The sequence below is a fragment of the Hyla sarda genome, chromosome 3 (genome assembly GCF_029499605.1).
Source record: "Hyla sarda isolate aHylSar1 chromosome 3, aHylSar1.hap1, whole genome shotgun sequence".
NCBI lineage: Eukaryota > Metazoa > Chordata > Amphibia > Anura > Hylidae > Hyla > Hyla sarda.
The window spans coordinates 91952975-91975843 of record NC_079191.1 but is presented as its reverse complement, the minus strand read 5'-3'; positions in this window follow the sequence as shown (position 1 = coordinate 91975843).

The window sequence follows — 22869 nt, the reverse complement described above, 5'->3', positions numbered from 1 at the left end:
ATGGGCAGGTAATTAACTATTTATTTACATTTATACAATCTTATACATCCAAATCCTAAGTGGTTACTGGACAATTACCACCTGTATGAGAGGTGACTAGGGGTGAACTAGACAATTGGGACCCCGACGTCCTAGGGACTCTGGCTATGGAGACCCACAATAAAAGGTACCGGATAGGATACGGTACCGGGACACCACAGTAAATTCCAGGAATATTTGACGCTGAAGTACATACAGACTGGATATGGAGAATAGGAGACATGTTTTTAGTTAATTTCATTTGAAGTGCACCATCTGAGCTAAGAAATAAAGCAGATGTTTCCTGTATGTGCCTGTGAGATGTGGCAGGCATGGCACTAGGAGTCTGATGGTGACCACCACACAGGAGAAAGGAAAACACATAAATCCCAATGTAATTAGCTCAAGATGACTTTATTTCTCTGAGGCAACTGTCTTGATAGTTACATTATTTGCCATGCACATAAGCTTGATGGTTTTTGTGTAGAGGCACAGTACTTAGTTACAACAGTTGTGTAGTCTGGCAGTTGTGGTTTCTATATTGTATCGCAAGGAGTGATCTCTGGGACTCCCCTGCAAGTTCGTGTACAGGGCCTGACTCTCACCGCTGAATTCATGAGTCTGCTGCTTCTTCCCCGAATGTTCTGGCCCCACCTCCCTAGATGGACTCATACTGAACAACAGTGACAGTACTGTGGAGCCCAGTACGGGAGGTGTTACCCCGTACTCCTGCTGCCCTGTCAAGCAGCCTCCTTCAGTGTCCCCAGTGCCCCCTGAATTAGTTTCCCCATTGTAAATATGTTGTATAAAATGTGTTATCACTTTAAGAGTTATACCATGTGATATACCATGTGATTCCTTCCCAGGAGGTATCAGTGACCAGGTGATCCCAGGGTGACCTATGGGCTCCCTGCTAGTCTCTCCATATAAGCCCTGGGTGCTAGCTCACTCTTTTTTGCACCAAGTATTTGCTGAGGTCAGTTGTGCCTAGTGTGTGTGTCCGGAGGATTGGAGGCCTCAAGTCAAGTCCTGCAGCCACAGTCAAGTGCAAGTAAGCTAAACCTGCAGCTGTGTCCGTCATCAGTCAAGTCAAGTCAGTCTCTGTCAAATTGTCAAGCAATGTGGCCTGCACTAAATTGCCTAGTCCTACTACAATTCCCAGCAAGCCCTTAAGGTCTCTGAGTCAGTGGTCACCTCTGTGGGTCCTGGCTCTACCCTCAGTAAAGCTACCGTTGTCCGTAACTTGGCATCTGAGTCGTTATTGCCCCCGTGCCTAGCCCAGGATCCAGTGGTATACCTCCGGGTGGTTATAGGCTAAACCACACCCTGGTGTAACGAATACAAGAGGTTAATGCCATCTGTTCTAGGGTAACAACATCTGCCCTGCACCTCATACCCCGCCACCACAGTACACTTAGCCTATCACTGGGTCTTTCATTACTGGAAATATATAAACTCCAACCCATCCCTTCCTTGCCTGGAATTAGAGGTGAAACTTCTAACTTTAGTCCAAAGAGCGCATGATGCTCTACAGCTCCGGTCACACAAATAGGAATACACCATCACTACAAGTCCCATGGTGCACCACAATCTTACCATTATCTAAATTATCGATGTACATATAATGGACTTCTGTAAAATGGGATGTAAAGCACCTTCGAGATGAAGCTTCTCTTTAGGATTATTGTAGATTGCAGTTGACAATGAAAGAACATGGCCTAAAATATGTCACTTATTATGGTAACAAGTATAACAAGTCTTTTTATAGTTATGCAGTTTACAACAAGGCACATTTCTTTCTTGGCACAAGGATTAGGTTTTCTATGGATGGAAAAATCTAACTTAGTGCATTTTATTAAATCATTTTTATAAATAAGCTGGAACATTCTGTTTCGTGATGTGAAATGATGTGTTTTAAGCAGAATGGATCTCTACCCCCTGCTGACAATAATCTGCATACTCATTACAGGAATCCAAATCCAGTTTATCTGGCATCAGTTTATCTTACCCATTTCTTATATACTTATATAACTTTTTGTAATCAGATACCAACCAGATACCAAATATAAATACAATATGGCTGTCAAGTGGTGTGTCGCCTTAAAGGGGTACTCCGCTGCCCCAGTGTTCAGAACATTTTGTTCCGAACGCTTGTAGCGGGCAGCAGGGGTCGTGACGTCACGACCACGCCCCGTGTGATGTCACATCACGCTCCCTTAATGCAAGTCTATGGGAGGGGGCGTGGCGGTCACCATTTCCACTCCCATAGACTTGAATTGAGGGGGTGTGGCCGTGACTTCATGACCCCTGCCGCCCGCACCCAGCGTTCTAAATGAATGCCGGGTGGGGTACTGCACAGACATCGCGGGGGTCCCAGCTGTGGGACCCCCGTGATCAGACATCTTATCCCCTATCCTTTAGATAGGGGATTAGATGTCTAGGGACGGAGTACCCCTTTAAAGGAGAACTCCAGCGAAAAGCCACAGGATAGGGAATAAGTAGCTGATCTTTCAGTGAGGAGCGCATGTCGTCTACGGGTAGACGGCACACGCTTCATCTATTTTTTATGGGAGCACCGATAATGCTCGAGTACTGCCCGATAATGCCCAAGCTCCGGTACCCATTCAGGAGATCGCAGGGGAACCCAGCAGTCAGACCCCCCACGATCAGTTACTTATTCTCTTTCACTAAGTTGGCTATCTCGTTTTAAGTGGTGATCCAGTAATAGAAAACAGACTTAAATTCTTCCAAAAATAGCACCACTACTGTCCTTAAGTTGTGTGTGGTTCCTATCACTTCATTAGAACTAAGCTGCAATACCACACATAACCTGAGGACAAGAGTGGTGCTGTTTTTTACACACCGGATATCAATATGTAGGAGCAGTGGGGTCCGGCACTTACGGAACTAGGATAAGTCCGCTGTAGGAGTTAGCAGCAGTAAAGCTTGTAAGCAGTGGATATGGGGTGGTGCGTGTCCGTAAAGCAAATGCTAATGAGGTAAACAGAGAACCCGAGACAGCACTCACCATCCACGTAGACTTTTATTTCCAAGCGTTCGGAGACATCTGAAGAAGGCACAGGTGGAGGCGGGGAGCACAGCCGGGACAGACTGTTTCACGCGATTAGCGCTTCCTCAAACCTCACCGGCTATATGTTCTCTGCTTACCTCGTTTTTTTACACACCTACATCAATGAAAATACTTCTGTCACTATTTTTTACGTTAATACTTTAATTGTATATAAATATTATCCCAAACAAAACTATTGAAATATCTAAGCTTTATTTAAATTCCACTAATATAGAAAAAAAAGCTATTTGAGAGGCTCAGGTACTATATACAGTAATATGTAGGGGCTAATAGTATAGTATAGTAAAGTAATTGCCAGCATGGGTTTACTAAGGATAGAAGTTGTCAAATCAACATAAGTTCAAGGGGGCCTGGATGTTTTTCTAGAAAAGTATAATATTACAGGTTATGGATACTAGATTTATTGGGACAGTACGTTGATCCAGGGATTTATTCTGTTGCCATATTAGGGTGTGGAAGGTATTTTTCTTCTGTTATGGGGCAATTGGCATCAGCCTCATGTATTTTTTTTTTTTGCCTTCCTCTGGATGAAAACAGTAGGGTTATAGTAGGTAGAGAGGAAATAGGATCGCATTCATTGTATCAACGTGAAGATAGCTGGTTTATTAGTTAAAACATATAAGGTGCATGGTGCTTCACATGGACAAGGACGTGGCTCTTACAAGTAAAACAGGTGACAGCTGTTCCCCCTGCACTTAAACACACTTCCTCAGACCCTGTCTTCTGACACATCGGTAACTCCTTAAAGGAAATCTGTCATCAGTGTCACCTGCACTAACCTGTCGGTACAGACAGGTAGAGCAGGTGACACTGATGACAACAGTACTTACCTTGTCCTGTTCCGTGCTGTCGTTCTCCGGCTATCCTCTTTGGTATCTTCAGCTCCGGGCCCTACTTGGAGCATGGGCGGAGCTTAGTGACGTCACAACTGCTGTTTGCTAGCAGCGGGACCCAGCAGAGAACAACAGCAGTGACATCACTAAGCTCCGCCCATGATCCATGGTCCCAGAGCTTAAGATACCGAAGAGGATTGCCGGAGAACGATAGCACGGAGCGGGACAAGGTAAGTACTGTTGTCATCAGTGTCATCTGCTCTACCTGCCTGTACCGACACTGTGACACTGATTACAGATTTCCTTTAAAACTGTTATTGGAGTGACGTAGGTCAGAAGAGGTGGAAACTTGATAGACAAGAGTGGGTGCACATTAAAAACAAACAGAAAACTCTAAAATCTATACACGCTCTATGCATAAACACTATAATCTAGCCTTTCATTTAGTCCCAGGCTCCCCCGGGCATTTGTTTAATGATCCATTTAGCTTCGGCACGGAGTAAGGCTTTCCGCCTATCTATTCCTGCCCTGTTATTAACTATTTCAATACCATGAAAGGCTAGATCATAGTGATTACTATTCTGACATTCTATGACATGCTGTATAAATCTTGGCTATCCCTTCAGTGTCTTAATGGAATAAATATGTTGTCTAAGACGTATATTAACAGATCTTTTAGTACTACTGATATAGAAACGGCCACATGTGCAAAATATAGCATATACTACCCATTGTGATTTACATGTAATTAAATTATTAACATGAATTTCAACATCACCAATAGAAAAATATTTAGAAAATAATTGCACAATGAACAGGAGCCACATTTGTGATCTTTATTGCACAAAATTCTTATACACACAATAAACACAAACACAGAGGGTGTTTAAAAACAATTAAAACTGGCCCATGAGAGCCAAAGCACAACTCAGGAGAGAGGCCATGAACCCCCTTTCCTAAAAATAAGCACCCGCCCTTAGAAGATCCGTACATGTGAATGTAGAAAATCCAGCCAGTAGAAAAAAAAAACACGTAGGCATAAGGAACCGAAGGGTTAACTTGCACAGAGAGCTTTTTGCTTGGTGTTGTTGCTTGGGTTATGTCTGTCTGGACTGGTCAGCTGACCTTGATTGGAGCACCTGCTCTGGCTCTATATAAGCTGGCAGTCTACTTCCAGTCAGTGCCTGCTAAAGAGCTCAGGTTTGTACTCTAGCTAGCCTTCTACTTAATCTGTTATTTCTGGCATTTTTACCCTTTGGCTTTGCTCTCTGACTGTTCTCTCTGGTATTAGCGATTTGGTACTCTGACAACTCCTGGCTTGACATGGATAGTAGACTTTGACTTGTTGTGTGAGTGTGTTAGTTTTGCTTTGGTAGTCTCTGTTTTCCTACTGAACCCTGACCTGAGTCTGTATTATTGTAGTTTATAGTTTTAACTTTTTTTTTGCTGTCCCTCACTTATTTAGGTAGGGACTGTCTCCGTGGTGATGGACCTGTTATTTAGAACAGGTACGCAAGTAGGCAGGGACAGGGGTTGTGGGCGAGAATAGTGGGCACTCCTTCCCTGTGCATTCCTGACAGTAGGCAAGTGCAGTGTCTGAAAAGTTATCACTCGATCCACATGGTTCTGGCAAATACTAAACCCTGCAAGAGTCAAGTGTCCCACACTGGAGGAATCCGTCATAGTTGTTGTCAAACTAAGGACGTCGCCACAGTTGACCCTACGCGTTCCGTCGCCACCTGGTAACTTCCTCAGGGGTGTTGTGCTCATTATTGAACCTCCAGAATTTATATACACTCCATAATCAACCCAACAGATGGAAGCCTAGTGGCTACACAGGCTGGCGGCGATGAGACACTGGAGTCACTTCCGTACTCCAAGTTTACATCACATCCCGTTGACGCCACACAGTAAATTCACGCATTTGATGGCACAATGACATGGGGCATGCACCAGGATAGTAAGCACGAAGTGGAGCGCACACATGATCCAGCAATGCGCACCACCTGATCAGTGGAACGCGCACATGATCCGGTGATGCGCATCACCAGCTCAGTGACACGCCCCCGTGCTCTTCCAGCCTAATTCTATTGTTACTATGTGTTAGTCACCACAGGTACGTACATCTAGCGCTTAAATCCTACCCAAGGTGCATACAATGTCCTAATAGCCACCACAACTAAATATATTTTACAGACTATATATATATACTGCAGATGTATGTATGTTAAATAACTCAGGTAGCAATTTATAACAAGCCAAATTTTAATAGTGGTATTCCACTACAATATACAAAAATCATAAACATCAGCACCAGGAAAAAGGAAGAAAAAAGTTAATTAGTTGATAGTGATCCATAGATCCATTTTATAAGTGCACCATTGTGAACTTCACAAAATAAAAAATATATATGTGTATTCATTATTGTTCACGTTTCCACACACATTTTTAGCTTATTCTTACATATAAATTCCAAAAATGAAGACATCCTTAAAGGGGTAGTCCAGTGGTGAAAAACGTATCCCCTATGCTAAGGATAGGGGATAAGTTTCAGATCATGTTGACCACAGCACGAAGCGGCGGCTGGCACGCCCCCTCAATACATCGCTATGGCAGAGCCGGAGATTGGCGAAGGCAGCTCTCCGGCTCTGCCATAGAGTTGAATTGAGTGGGCGTGTCAGCTGCCGCTTCGTGCAGTGATCAACACGCCCCCTTCTCACGGGCTGTTGGGGCCCCATACAGGAGATCGCGGGAGGCCCCAGCGGTCAGACCCCCCACAATATGAAACTTTTCCCCTATCCTTAGGGGATACGTTTTTCACCACTGGATATCTCCTTTAAATATGTGTACATTACAGTAACAAAACCTATTAATATAGCTAATCGCATATTGGAGTATGTAAATTGAACATGTATCCACAAGAGTGCACATCTTCATACACACTCACTAATATAAATTATCTAGTGCCAACAAACTGTATATATAGCGAGCAGATAACACCTTCTATTGTATCACAAGGATACAAAAAATATATATCTATAGCTGAGATTTTTGCAACATCTGAAAGGGATTCTTGGCTATTGTCCCAAAATGGGATAGTTTTTAACTTCCATAACCAGTTTTTGTAACAGCTTTTTTTAAATTACATTCACTATGTGGCTGTATTTAAATGACATAGCGAAATTAGTAGTTTTTTTCTGGTTATTAGTTTTATTTTTGTTTTTAAAAAGGAGATTTCTCCTGTCTAGTCTAAAGGCTCTATCTAGAGCCTTTTTCAAAACTCCTTTGGGGTAGCCCCTATCTCTTAATCTCTTCTCCAACTCCTCAGCTTGACTTAAAAAACTTTTATCAGAACTATTAAAGCGTCTATGAAGTAAAAACTGCCTGTAAGGTACAGGAGTTTTAATATAATCGGGATGGTAGCTTTCGAAGTGGGGGCGCGTGTTACAGGCAGTGGACTTTCTAAATCCTGTCGTGGACACCTGTCCATCTTTGAGTTGTATAAGAACATCCAGAAATTCTAATTGGAAATCATCTATTTAATAAGTGGATCTCAAATTCATATCATTTGTGGAATTCAGGAACTTCACAAATTCCTCAAAATCCGTTTGAGTGCCATCCCAGGCTATGAACACGTCATCCACGAACCTGAGAGAGCACCGAACCAATCTGAGGAAAGGGTTGAAATCAGAAAGGACATATTTCTTTTTAAAAGCTGCTGCAGAAAGATTTGCTAAAGTGCAAGCTACGGGGGTGCCCATGGTCAATTCATTAGTGTCCTAAAACAAAGATGGCACTTCTGCAACTAATTGGCACTTCTGCAAATTGGTGCAAAAGCCAATTGGGGGAGGGGGTGGGGGAGATCAGTGTTTTGTGCATCTTTGGCAGGAAGTCCCACCTAGGAAAGGACGGACACTGAGTGATCAACTTTTCTGCCTTCTGTTTTGCGATCACACCCAATTCTACAAATCTTCTAAGTAACGTCTGAAGTGAAGACTTTGTTTTCTCCACCAACTTACCTTGCAATAACACATAGGTCCTTGAATCTGATAATTGTCGCATAGCTTCTTTAACCCCTTAAGGCCACAGCTCATTTTCACCTCAAGGACGCAGGCCTTTTTTGCATTAATAAATCTGGGATGCTTTTACCTTTTCATTCTGATTCCGAGATTGTTTTTTCGTGACATATTCTACTTTATCCAAGAAGAGATGTACAGCACAAGCCGGAGACTCCAATAGCAAAGGAAAGTGACTTTTATTGGTTGCTACGCAGATGCAACATTTCAGCAAACAAACTGCCTCTTTCAAGCATAACAAACAAAGTGACTAAGAGGGGCATTTACTAAGGGGTTTAGTCATTTTTTTCTGACTATTTTTGGCGCAAAATTGTCGCAATTGCGCCTACCCTATTTTTTGTGCGACTTTCTCTAGCAAGAGCTAGAAAGTCAAATTTTTTTTTCACGCTTAATTTACGCAAGTTTTCAGTTTTTACTTGCAGTGGTCACGTATTTATTAACTGAGACAGTCGCAGTTGCGCAATAAACTGTCGCAACGGCCGTAAAAATTGACTAAATTTACTCCAGCTCCTACATGGAGCAGGCAAAGCTACTACCGCCCGGGCTCCGACATACTTTCTCCCCGCTACCCTCACTGCGCTACCGGGACACTACAGTGATTTACATCACCCCCCCCCCCTCTCACCTGCCAGCGCCACACAACTCCCATCTGTCTGCTGTTGCAAGACTACAAGTCCCAGCATGCCCTTACAGTGAGGACACGCTGGGAGTTGTAGTCTTGTAGCAGCTGGAGCTGAGCGGCGCGGGCGGGAGACAAGGGGGGGGGGGGTAGCGGGGAGGCCGTATGAGGAGCCCAGGCGGCTGCACTGTAATGTCAGCCCGGGCTCCTGCCCTGAGAGCCAAAAGCTTTGGCTGTCAGGGCATGCTGGGTGTTGTAGTTTTGCAACAGCTGGAGGCACACTGGTTGGGAAACATTGGCCTAAAACAGTTTTTCCCAACCAGGGTGCCTCCTGTTGTTGCAAAACTACAAGTCCCAGGTTGGGAAACACTGTGCCCGGCCTCCGCCCCACCTTACTGTAAGGGCATGCTGGGAGTTGTAGTTCTGCAGCTGGGGGCAGGGGACAAGCTTGTCACTTGCCAACACATCTCCTGCACCGCACAACTACAACTCCCAGCATGTCCTTACTGTAAGGGCATGCTGGCAGTTGTAGTCGTGCGGGGCGGGAGATGTGTGAGCAGGTGATAATAAATGTACTAACCCATTTTTTTTTCTTCTCATTTCAGATCCCTGTATCCTATGGACTCCTTCGGATTCGGTGGACTACTTCGATGACTAGCGTTTTTCTTTGTTTGATTTTAATAAAATGGTTAACGAGGGCTTGTGGGGGAGTGTTTTTTGTAATAAAAAATTTTTCAAACCTGTTGTGTTTTTTCCTTACTTTACTAGACAGGCTTAGTAGTGGAAGCTGTCTTATAGACGGAGTCCATTACTAAGCTGGGCTTCGCGTTAGCCACATAAACAGCTAGCGCTAACCCCCTATTATTACCCCGGTACCCAACGCCACAGGGGTGGAAATAGGGGGGACCATATGCGTTTTTTTTTTTAAATAAATAATTAAATATAAAAAAAAACACATAGGGTCCCCCCTATTTTTATTCTCAGCCAAATACCAACCAAACAGTAACAGCCTGACGTTACCAGGGTGGGCGAGGACCATTGTTACTGGCCCTCCCCAGCCTAAATAACGCCAGCCTGTTACCGCCTAGGCCCAGGAGCGCCATTTTTGACGCTCTGGGCCTGTTGGTACCGGCTCTTCCCGGCACCCCTGTGGTGTTGGGTACCGGAGTAATAATTTGGGGTTAGCGCTAGCTGTTTTTGTGGCTAACGCTAAGCCCAGCTTAGTAAAACACTCCCCCACAAGCCCTCGTTAACCATTTTATTAACATCAAGCAAAAAAAAACTCTGGTCGTCGAAGTAGTCAACCGAATCCGAAGGAGTCCACAGGATACACGTATCTGTAGAAGAAGTAACAAAAAAAAAAAAAAAGTGTAAGTACGTTTAGGGAGAAAAAAACTGTGTTAAAAAAATGTAATAAACACACACACACACACACACACACACACACTAAACGCCGTTTACCACTATTCTGAGCCATGACTACAATTTAGTTATTGAATTATTTAGATGTGGTGAAAAAGCTAAAAAAAAAAAAAACTCAAAAACAAAAGATCCAGAAGGAAACCTAGCAGCCAAACCTATTCAGACAGCAGGAAAAAGGAACAGACTATTTTTTCTACTACATAAAGTACATTTCCCACTTTTGCCTACGTGTGCCAAATTTATTAATGCCGTGCAACAATTTAGTACATTTGTCGCACATAGTCAAAAATGAAGTAGAAAAAAACAGGGTAAAAACCAGACTACATAGTAAAAGATTAGTAAATGCCCCTCTAAGTGCATATTTATAGGAGAGCAAGAAGCATACAGATTGGTTAACACACAAGTGTAACATATCATACATTAATTAGTGATACAGCACCCATTGGTCAAATCATGTTGTCATGGTAACTGTTATATATACAAAGCTGTTACATAGTGAAATCATATTTCCAATGTGTTGTATATAAAACCATACAGAAGATGGGCATCCTTATACTTCACTTACATGTCTCCATGCTTCCGATCCAGGCCATCCTGTACCGATTGTACATAATTCTAATATTAACTTGCGCCGTCCGGTTTGTAAATAAACCTACTGCGCATGTCTCAATCACCACATCACTTCCGCTGGGAATAACCAATCAGCGGTAAGCCCATAACCAGTATAGCTATGACGGTGTGCGCGAGCGCCGGCTGCCGGCGCCTGCACAGTGCCCACGCGTCAAAAAGTTGTGTGTTAACCAATCTGTATGCTTCTTGCTCTCCTATAAATATGCACTTAGTCACTTTGTTTGTTATGCTTGAAAAAGGCAGTTTGTTTGCCGAAACGTTGCATCTGGGTAGCAACCAATTAAAGTCACTTTCCTTTGCTATTGGAGTCTCCGGCTTGTGCTGTACATCTCTTCTTGGATTGTTGTGACTCTGGATTGGCCCTCCGGATAGGTACGGGCACAGCCGAGTGGTCGAGTGCGGTCTCTCGGGACTTTTTTGCTATTCTACTTTATGTTAGTGGAAAAATTTTGTCGATACTTGCATCATTTCTTGGTGAAAAATTCCAAAATTTGATGAAAAATTAGAAAATTTTGCATTTTTTTTACTTTGAAACTCTCTGCTTATAGGGAAAATGGACATTCCAAATAAATTGTATATTGATTCACGTATACAATATGTCTACTTTATGTTGGCATCATAAAGTTGACATGTTTTTACTTATGGAAGACATCAGAGGGCTTCAAAGTATAGCAGCAATTTTCTAATTTTTCACAAAATTTTCAAAATCAGAATATTTCAGGGACCAGTTTAGTTTTGAAGTGGATTTGAGGGGCCTTCATATTATAAATATCCCACAAATGACCCCATTATAAAAACTGCACCTCCCAAAGTATTCAAAATGACATTCAGTAAGTGTGTTAACCCTTTAGGTGTTTCACAGGAATAGCAGCAAAATGAAGGAGAAAATTCAAAATCTTAATTTTTTACACTCAAATGTTCTTGTAGACCCAGCTTATGAATTTTTACAAGGGGTAAAAGGAGAAAAATTTTCCTAAAATTTGTAACCCAATTTCTCTTGAGTAAGGAAATGCCTCATATGTGTGGGTGTTCTGTGGGTGCACTAGAGGGCTCAGAAGGGAAGGAGCGACAATGGGATTTTGGAGACACTATGGTGCCAGAACAGCAAGGGGTACCCCTCAGGGAACGTAACAAGGGGAACAGTGAGCCTTAACACCCCACAGGTGTTTGACGACTTTTCGTTAAAGTTGGACGTGTAAATTGATTTTTTTTTTCACTAAAATACAGTTTTTTTTCTAAAACTTTACATTTTTTCAAGGAGTAATAGGAGAAAATGTCCCCCAAATTTGTAACCCCATCCCTTCTGAGTATAGAAATACCCCATGTGTGGATGTCAAGTGCACTGCGGGCGCACTACAATGCTCAGTAGAGAAGTCAAATTTGGCTTTTGGAAAGCAAATTTTGCTGAAATGGTTTTTGGGGGCGTCACATTTAGGAAGCCCCTATGGTGCCTGAACAGCAAAAAAAATACATGGCATAATATTTTGGAAACTACACCCCTCAAGGAACGTAACAAGGGATACAGTGAGCCTTACCACCCCACAGGTGTTTAACGACTTTTAGCTAAAGTTGGACGTGTAAATGAAAAAAAATTTTCCCACTAAAATGCTGGTTTTTCCCCAAATTTTACATTTCTACAAGGGGTAATAGGAGAAAATGCCCCCCAAAATGTGTAACCCCATTTCTTCTGAGTATGGAAATACCCCATGTGTGGACGTCAAGTGCTCTGCTGGCGCACTACAATGCTCAGAAGAGGAGGAGCGCCGTTGAGATTATGGAGAGAGAATTTGGTTGGAATAGAAGTCGGGGGCCTTGTGCATTTACAAAGCCCCCCGTGGTGCCAGAACAGTGGACCCCCCACATGTGACCCCATTTTGGAAACTACGCCCCCACAGAATTAAATAATGGGTGCAGTGAGTATTTACATCCCACTGGCATTTGACAGATCTTTGAAACAGTGGGCTGTGCAAATGAAAAATTAAATTTTTCATTTTCATGGACCACAGTTCCAAAAATCTGTCAGACACCTGTAGGGTGTAAATGCTCACTGCACCCCTTATTACATTCCGTGAGGTGTGTAGTTTCCAAAATGGGGTCACATGTGGGGGGGGGGGGTCCATTGTTCTGGCACTATGGGGGCTTTGTAAACACACGTGGCCTTCAATTCCGGACAAATTTTCTCTTCAAAATCCCAATGGCGCTCCTTCTCTTCTGAGCATTGTAGTTCGCCCGCAGAGCACTTTACATCCACATTTGAGGTATTTATATACTCAGAAGAAATGGGGTTACAAATTTTGGGGGGCTTTTTTTCCTATTTTCCCTTGTGAATATGAAAAACACCAGCATTTTAGTAAAAAAAAATTTTTTTTTTTCATTTTCCCATCCAAATTTAACGAAAATTCGTCAAACACCTGTGAAGTGTTAAGGCTCACTATACCCCTTTTTACATTCCTTGAGGGGTGTAGTTTCCAAAATGGGGCCACATGTGGGTATTTATTTTTTTGTGTTTATGTCAGAATCAGCCACCCCTGTGCAAATCACCAATTTAGGCCTCAAATGTACATAGTGCGCTCTCATTCCTGAGTCTTGTTGTGCGTCCGCAGAGCATTTTACGTCCAAATATGGGGTATTTCCGTACTCTGGAGAAATTGTGTTACAAATTTTGGGGGTCTTTTTTTCCTTTTACCTCTTGTGAAAATAAAAAGTATGGGGCAACACCAGCATGTTAGTGTAAAAAACTAACTTTTTTTTTTTTACACTATGTAGACCCCAACTTTTCCTTTTCATAAGGGGTAAAAGGAGAAAAAGCCAACCAAAATTTGTAGTGCAATTTCTCCCGAGTATGGAAATACCCCATATGTGGCCCTAAACTGTTTCCTTGAAATATGACAGGGCTCCGAAGTGAGAGAGCGCCATGCGCATTTGAGGACTGGAATAGGGATTGCATAGGGGTATTCTATGCCAGTGATTCCCAAAAAAGGGTGCCTCCAGTCAGTGGCTGTCCAGAAATGCTGGGAGTTGTTGTTTTGCAACAGCTGGCGGCTCCGTTTTGGAAACACTGCCGTACGATGTTTTTTATTTTTATTGGGGGGGACAGTGTAAGGGCTGTATATGTAGTGTTTTACCCTTTATTATGTGTTAGTGTAGTGTAGTGTTCTTAGGGTACATTCACACTGGCGCAGGTTTACAGTGAGTTTCCCGCTAAGAGTTTGCGCTGCGGCAGAAAATTTGCTGCAGCTCAAACTTGAAGCAGGAAACTTACTGTAAACCTGCTCCAGTGTGAATGAATGTACCCTGTACATTCACATGGGGGGGGGGGGGGGGGGCAAAGCTCCAGCGGTTGCAAAACTACTTTTGCAACAGCTGGAGGCACACTGGTTGGAAAACCTTCAGTTAGGTTCTGTTACCTAACTCAGTATTTTCCAACCAGGGTGCCACCAGCTGTTGCAAAACTACAACTCCCAGCATGTACTGATCACCGAAGTGCATGCTGGGAGATGTAGTTACGCAACAGTTCGAGGTAGGCAACTACAACTCCCAGCATGGTGAGACAGCTGTTTGCTGTTTGGGCATGCTGGGATTTGCAGTTTTGCAACATCTGGAGGACTACAGTTCAGAGACCACTGCACAGTGATCTCCAAACTGTGACCTTCCAGATGTTGCAAAACTACAAATCACAGCATGCCCAGACAGCAAACTGCTGTGCGGGCATGCTGGGAGTTGTAGTTTTGCAAGATCTGGAGGACTACAGTTTATAGATCACTGCAAAGTGATCTCCAAACTGCAGCCCTCTAAATCTTGCAAAACTACAAATCCCGGCATGCCCAAACAGCTGTCTGGGCATGCTGGGAGTTGTAATTTTGCAACATCTGGGGGGGGGGCTAAAGTTTAGAGAGCACTGTATAGTCTCCAAACTTTAGCCCCCCCCCAGATGTTGCTAGGCAACTACTCACCGACTTCCGTAGTCTTCACCAGGGAGCCACGAGGGAGCCGCACGTCATCGCCGCCTGCCGCCACCTGTCAGGTAAGGGACCTCCACCGCTGCCGCTGGTAACGCTACAGTTCCCCTGTTCTGCTCGGAGTACCGTCGGTGGGCAGGACTGGGGAACCAAACTTTAATCCCCAGCCCCTGATCTGCTATTGGTCATCGCTTCTTGACAACCAATAGCAGGGACAGGAGGGGTGGCACCCCTGCCACCTAACTCCTATCCCTTCAGGGGTGAAGGTGTCTTGGACACCCCCGATCCCCCTGATTTTCTGGGTCACCAGACACCGATATGATCCGGATCAGCTGACAATCGTCGGTCTTAATGGCACAGGGGGGTCTCAGGACCCCCCTGGGCATATGCACGGGATGCCTGCTCGGTCCGGTCCCCGACCAGCTAGCGGCAGGGGCCAGAATTCCCACGGGCGTACCCATACACCCTGCGTCCTTAAGGACTCAGGATGCAGGGCGTATGCATACGCCCTTCGTCCTGAAGAGGTTAAGGTAATAAGTTTTAGGCATAAATGTGACGTTTCCGCCTTATAGGTTGAACTTGATGGACTCTTTTTTCAACTTTACAACGAAAACCTATGAGAGTCTCCAGTAGAGAAGGATCTGGGTGTACCTGTGTGGTTTCCAGGTGTGGAGCACACCTTTCTACCTTACCTGTCAGGTGGATGTCACCTAATGGCCCTGATTTACTAATAGCAGAGTGTAGTTTTCTTTGTGGGTTTTAATTCCCTACAAGTTTTTTCCATGGTATTTACTAAGCTTTCCATAAGTTTTGCACTTTTCCCTACATTTTGCTTTTTTTTTTTTACACCTGCTCTGAGCTGTGGGGTTTTCCAGAGCTAAAATCCACTACATTTTCTGTGGAAAACTTAGTAAATATGTTGGGATTTTTTGAAAAATCAGTCACACCCCATTTTCGGGTTTTCTGAGTAAAATGGAGAGTTGGTCTGATTTTTTAATTTTTTGGTGCAAATTCTGGTGCAGACACAATTTGTGGCGCAATGCATCAAATTCAGGGGTACAACCCAACAAAACGGGTTGGGTTTGCAATAGTAAATCAGGGCCAATGTGTCTGCTTCGGGCCCACTACTCAGGTTAAAATGTGTTATGCCTTATAATTTCTTGTATATTAATATTGATTGTCAAGTGCACTTGTATGTTCTAATTATATCCTTAATCCTGTACAGGAGGATGCTTATGGCTTCACATGACAGCCAATCTAGGGCTTCTGCCTTGCTCCCCCAAGTCTGGCTAGATGGGGAGGAACTAGTCAGTAGGGAGTTGAGTGTTGGAAAGTAGAGTGAGTGGCGGTGAACTCCAGACCTCACCACATGATGACAGGCCTAAGATACCCAGTTGCTGCATCAATCTGTTCCTGAGCGACAAAACCCTTCACAGGTAGTGTTGGGCACAAATATTCGCATTTTGAATTTTTATCAGGAATATCGCAAATTTGCGAATTTGCGAATATATTCGCTATATATATTCAAAATTACGAATATTCACTTTTTTCTGCATATTCGCATATGTGAATATTCACATATTCCTTCTTTTCACTTGTTGGCCAATTAGAATGATGCAAATACACTTGTCAGAGGTTATCAACAACATCCCTAGCAACCACTAGTAAAGTTGCCCACCCCTTACTGTTTTCTTCCTTGAATACGTGAATATTTACATATGCGAATATAACGAATATAACGAAATTCGTGAATATAGGATGAATATTCGTCTATATATTTGCAAAATATCGCAAATTCGTATATGGGCAATGCCGCTCATCACTATTCACAGGATCCAGCCAACCAGGTCATCCAACAAGTCTGTCTATTCAAGTTCAGACCTGAGTCTGCAGTGGGGAGAAGAGCCAAGTGAGCCTATGGGCCCCATTTGCAAAAGAAGAGAATAAAAGAGAGAAAGCCTCCAGCAACTCTGGTCCAAACCAGCCCACCCTGGATTGAAGAGCAGAGTCTGTGTTTATTAGCTCCAAAGTCTTATGCAAGTTACTAAGTCAAGTCACAGTCAGTTCAGTCAGTCCAGTCAAGTTCAGACCAGTCTAAAGCATATCTCAGTCGAGCAAGAAGTTGGTCAAGGAGGACTACGAAGTCCCATTCTGCCTAGAAACAGCTGTGATTGCTAAAACATCCTTCAGCGAACATTGCATTAAATATTGACCTGTTCCTGTTTGCCCTGTAAGTTACTGAAAGTAAAGTCGTTTCCATAACCCTGCATCTGTGGTCTTCATTGCTGCTTATCTTTAGAGTGTGGAAGTTAACACTACCCTGGCATCACAAACTCTATTCCAGTTACAAAACCCTGTCAATTCTCTATATATACCACCCTGTTTGCCACCACACTTGAAGATCATAAACTACAGAATAGCAGGCAATGTCATCAGCTTCTAAGGCCAGCCCAATATTGTCATGTATTAAATGAGGCATGGACTCACAGGGCAGGGACTTTATATGGGACAGGATAAAAGAATGGCATATGAGGTTGGGATATGAGGTCAGAATATGAGGGGAGGGACACGAGATCTGGATATAAGATTGAGATATGGGGTCTGGATAAGAGGAAGAGATGTAAGGACGATAGTGTTATTGTTGCTTTTCCTTTCCCAAAAGGTTTAGGCATGAAGACCAGGCAATGCCGGATACTCTGCTAGTCTTTTATAAATATCAGAAAGCCACATGTACCCAGGCATCATTTATTAGACTAATATTATTAGGTTTCATAAGTCTTATTATGCCTTATCGTGATTGCATGTATATTAGAAAAATCAGAGTATGCCATAAACACCTTATAACTTATTAACCTGATGGTGCAGCTAGCTATATCTGCTATATCTGCCAGGTAAATATAGGTTTTAATGAGACGCCTGTTATCTGGCAGCCAGGCCCGGCTTACTGCAGCATGTAGCCTATATCTTCCTGGTATTATACCATGTTGGCTGATAACACTGTTTACACTTGATTCCTTCTATATGTGTACAATGTCTGTGTTCAGTTGGGGCGAGGATTTACATATGAGAAGGATATACTTCAAGCTAAAAAAAAATAAAATGTACATTTCCTATGTTACTTTGTAAAAAGTTCCTTCATTGTCAGATACACCTAAAGTAAATTTATCACCTAATCTTTATTTTACTGATTAGATGCAGATACTGAAACATGTTCTTTTTTTTAATAATCTGTGCCTGTTTACATAGAATTTATTTTTATGTTGTACATTATTATGGGGGGGGGGGGGGGGGGAGGGGGCTGTCATTTTGCCAACATTTAACAACATTTAAAACCTCATGGACATAGGCGACAATAGACTGAAGCTGTCTGCAGTGTCTGTCAAAGAACTATGTGCCGGCCGCGGCCCAGGCTTCCATTGTGGGTTCTAGCTCGACCCTTTGACCTCAGGGCTTGGGCTGCACATTGTTTTTTTTTTTTTATACAGAAGCCTGGCAATTGCCCGGCTTTTCTTGCACTGCACCATGGCTGGGCACTTTCCCCTTGTCAAGGCACAGAGTCTTCCTACAGAAGTCTGGTAAATCCAAAGGATAGGGGATAAGATGTCTGATCGTGGGGGTCCCGCCGCTGGGACCCCGCATGATCTCTGTGCAGTACCCGGCATTCTAGACAGTTTGTTTAGAATGCTGGGTTTCTGCGGTTGAAGATGTTCAGGTCTATTCATGTCTATGAGAGGGGTGACGTGGCGTGATGTCTAGTGATGAGCAGCAGGGGCCATGTTCGAATTCGCGATATCTCATGAATATATGGCCGAATATTCTTCCTCTGTTCACGAAATTCGCATATTCGCTATGTTCGTTCACTTTTCTCCATGAGTAAATCGTAATAAAATTCGTATAGTGTGCATGCGCAATTATATCTTTCACCTAACTAACACTATACCCTACACTAGAACCTAATCTAAAGCTAAAAGAAGGGAGGGATCAGTGTCCTCAGGAAGTGCCGATATTTGTGAATATTTGCATATTTGCATGTACGAAATATTCGCGCTCCACAACGACTCACACAGTAAATAATATTGGAGCCTTCTTTGGACCACAAGCTGGAAGCAGGGAGGGATGATCCTTTTTTTTGTTTTTTTACACAGTACACATCATTGTTGTGATGTGTACAGTGCAGAAAAAAAAAAAAAGAATATTTGTCATTACAAATATATAGCGCTATTTTCTAAATATTCGCAAAATCACAAAGTGACGATATTTGTGGTAAAAATTCTAATTTTGAATATTCGCGCTCAACACTACTGTCTCCGGCCGTGGAAACCCGGTGTTCTAAACATACTGTTTAGAATGACGGGTGCTGCATAGAGATTGCGGGGGTTCCAGCGGCTGGACCCCCGTGATCAGACATCTTATCCCCTATCCTTTGTATAGGGGATGAGATGTCTGTGGGCGGAATACCCCTTTAAATGAAACATACTTATTGCTAGAACATACAGACAATAATGCGATAAACCAGGATGGGAATTAGCAAGAAGTTGACTTCACATACAACATAAATGAAGGGAAGAACAACAGGTAGAGATGACACAATCAAGATAATGTAAAATGTAATGTGGAGAAAGAAGAGCTGAAGAAGAGAAAGTAAGGAGGACCTTTGAGATATTTACAGCAGACATTTATCTTGGTTAATATATGAAATCACACGCATAGAAAAATAGATAAATAATATGAGATAGATAAAGTATAGGAAAGTGGTCATATTAGCTGCTTTCCTAGCATGTTAAACATCAAAAACAACACTGTTCGTAGCTCCACATGTCATGATTATACAATTCCTGTGTATTTTGATTGTTTATGATATTATATTAATGTCACTAATAAACAGTGTTACAGTGGTCCCTCAACATACGATGGTAATCCGTTCCAAATGGACCATCGTTTGTAGAAACCATCGCATGTTGAGGGATCCGTGCAATGTAAAGTATAGGACAGTGGTCTACAACCTGCGGACCTCCAGATGTTGCAAAACTACAACACCCAGCATGCCCGGACAGCCAACGGCTGTCCGGGCATGCTGGGAGTTGTAGTTTTGCAACATCTGGAGGTCCGCAGGTTGAAGACCACTGGTATAGGAAGTTGTACTCACCTGTCCCCGCCTCTCCGGACCGTCACCGATTGTCACCGCTGCCCGGGATGTCGCCGTCCATCGCTGTCGCCGCGTCCCCGTGGTGTCCCCCAATGCTCCCGCAAGGCCTCTGCATCCCCGGCATCCTCGCTCTCCGTCGCCGCCATCACATTGCTACGCACGCCGCTCCTATTGGATGACGGGACGGCGTGTGCAGTGACGACAACGATGGAGAGCGCTGACGATGCAGAGGATCCCAAAGAGGACGCGCCGGAGCCCCGAGTACAGGTAAGTGATCATCAGCGGACCACACGGGGCACTGTAAATGGCTATCCGGTGGTAGCTGAAGCAGTCTGCACTGCCGGATAGCCGTTTATGCGATGGCCCCGACATACAAAAGCATCGTATGTTGATGCTGCCTTCAACATGCGATGACCTCTGAGAGACCATCGTATGTTGAAATGATCGTATGTCCGGGCCATCGTAGGTCGGGGGGGTCACTGTACAAGTATTAGAACCCAGTATGGTGGTCAGTGTGTTATTTGGAAAAAAGGAGGGTCATAACATATACTGAAAGCATAGGTTCACATGCTTTTGCCACTCACAGATATGAGATATTGGATCACCTACCTCAATAAACAAATGACTAAGGCTGGGTTCACACTACGTTTTGTCCCATACGGGAGCGCATACGGCAGGAGGGAGCTAAAACCTCGCGCTCCCGTATGTGACCGTATGCGCTCCCGTATGCCATTCACTTCAATGAGCCGACCGGAGTGAAACGTTCGGTCCGGTCGGCTCATTTTTGCGCCGTATGCGCTTTTACAACCGGACCTAAAACCGTGGTCAACCACGGTTTTAGGTCCGGTTGTAAAAGCGCATACGGCGCAAAAATGAGCCGACCGGACCGAACGTTTCACTCCGGTCGGCTCATTGAAGTGAATGGCATACGGGAGCGCATACGGTTACATACGGGAGCGCGAGCTTTTAGCTCCCTCCTGCCGTATGCGCTCCCGTATGGGACAAAACGTAGTGTGAACCCACCCTAAGTCTAATAATTTCATCTGTTTCGTTTAGTTCTTCATCTATTTTTAGGACTAATGCAGTTTTAGGTCAAATGTATGCAGAAATAGGAAATTGCAAAGGGTACGCAAGCTTTCATGCACTGTATCTATCTATCTCTGTTCTAGTTTCATTTTATTCAAGCCAGTTAAGGGAGTACTCCAGTATTGGAAAACTTATCCCCTATCATAAGGGGTCCCAGCGGTCGGACCCCCCTCAATCTGAAACATATCCCCGATCCTTAGGATAGGGGATACGTTTTTCAATACTGGAGTACTCCTTTAAGGAAAGATAAAATTCAGATAAGGAAGTCAATTGTGTCTTATCAAAAGGGTATGACTAAGAGCGGTCCATGCCTGAAACGCGTCATCATGGTTACCCTGTCCTGTTTTTCGGATTTTATGCAATAAAGGGATTTTCTGCATTTTCCATGCTGGCTATTTTCTCCCCTGTCTTATCAATAGTCTCCCACCAGTTTATGTCTTACTTCTAACCTCTATATTTAAATTCCTGCTGTCACGCGCACTATAAAAAGTAAAGATAAGGAAGGAGTGCAGCCATACACAATTTTACAGTTTATTGGCATGTCACCTCACACAAGCAGGAAAGCTTATGATAGTAAATCGTAATTGGTCCCATGGCAGATCCTTTATTCTTCTGGGATTATTAGTGCTCATATTCATGGTGTGAGGAAACCATAGATGACAGAACTGCACACCTTTCATTGCTGAGCAAGCTGTTCTCTAGGAAAACTAAAAATATACTTCTTTGAATTAAACCTTGTATTGCTATATTATGTAAGATCACTTGTAAATGGTGAGACCCTAGACAAAGCCTCAGCAATATCAACAGCAGTATCCAAACATACATATATTATATTATATTACATATATAAACAAATATATGTTATACAGGATGATCACAGTGGGTGTCAGGAGTGACACCCGGGGCGATCTGTTTATTAGCATGGGTACTACTACTCTCATCATGGAACAGTCTGTTCCATGCTGGGAGTAGTAGTACTACCTAAAAAATGTTTTTAAAAAAATAGAGAAAAAAAGTGAAACACACAAACACTTTATTAAACACATTATTAAAAAACATTATTAAGAAAAATTTGCCAAGAATTTATTTGGACCGAATCGATCTTTTTTTGGCGAATTGGCCAAATCGAATTTTTTTTACAAATTTGCTCATCTCTAATCATTTTGATCAGTATCACCCACAATACAAGCCTGTATGAGAGGTTAGTGTGGGTGATGTTGATGACAGATTTCTTTTAAAGGTAACTGACAACAAAGTCACCCTCACTAACCTAAATATACAGGTAGATAGTGTAGTTGATGCCAATTCAAACTCTGCTTGGGACAAGCTGAGAAGAAGGGGAAAAATTTATGTAGGAGGCATGGGTATGAAGGGGGCAGGGAAATCATATACATACCATATTAGCAACAAGATAAATATCTCCTGAACAGCTCCATCGATTTTCATCCGGTAAGAAGCGTTAGAAACAGGATCAACCGCACTATCTATCTGTATATTCAGGTTAGTGCTGGTGACCCTGCTGTAAGTTTCCCTTTAAGAGAAAATGCTTGAACGCACAAGAAGCTGTACTACTTATTCATGGATAAAAACAATAGGGGCATTCATCATTGTAGGTGTAAGGGAAGCATTTTTCACACCTTTTTTTGTGTGCTGGTAATGTGTAGTAGAACCAAATTTATTAACCCCCTTAAGGACTCAGCGTTTTTCAGTCTTTGCATTTTCGTTTTTTCCTCCTTACCTGTTAAAAATCATAACCCTTTCAATTTTCCACCTAAAAATCCACGGAGTGGTTTTAGGGCTCATTTTTTGCGCCACGATCGGAAGTTTTTATCAGTACCATCTTATAAATTTTTTAATGGCATAAAATGTGACCAAAAATACGCTATTTTTACGTGTACGCCATTGACTGTGCAGTTTAATTAAAGATATATTTTTATAGTTCGGACATTTACGCACGCGGCAATACCACATATGTTTATTTTTATTTAC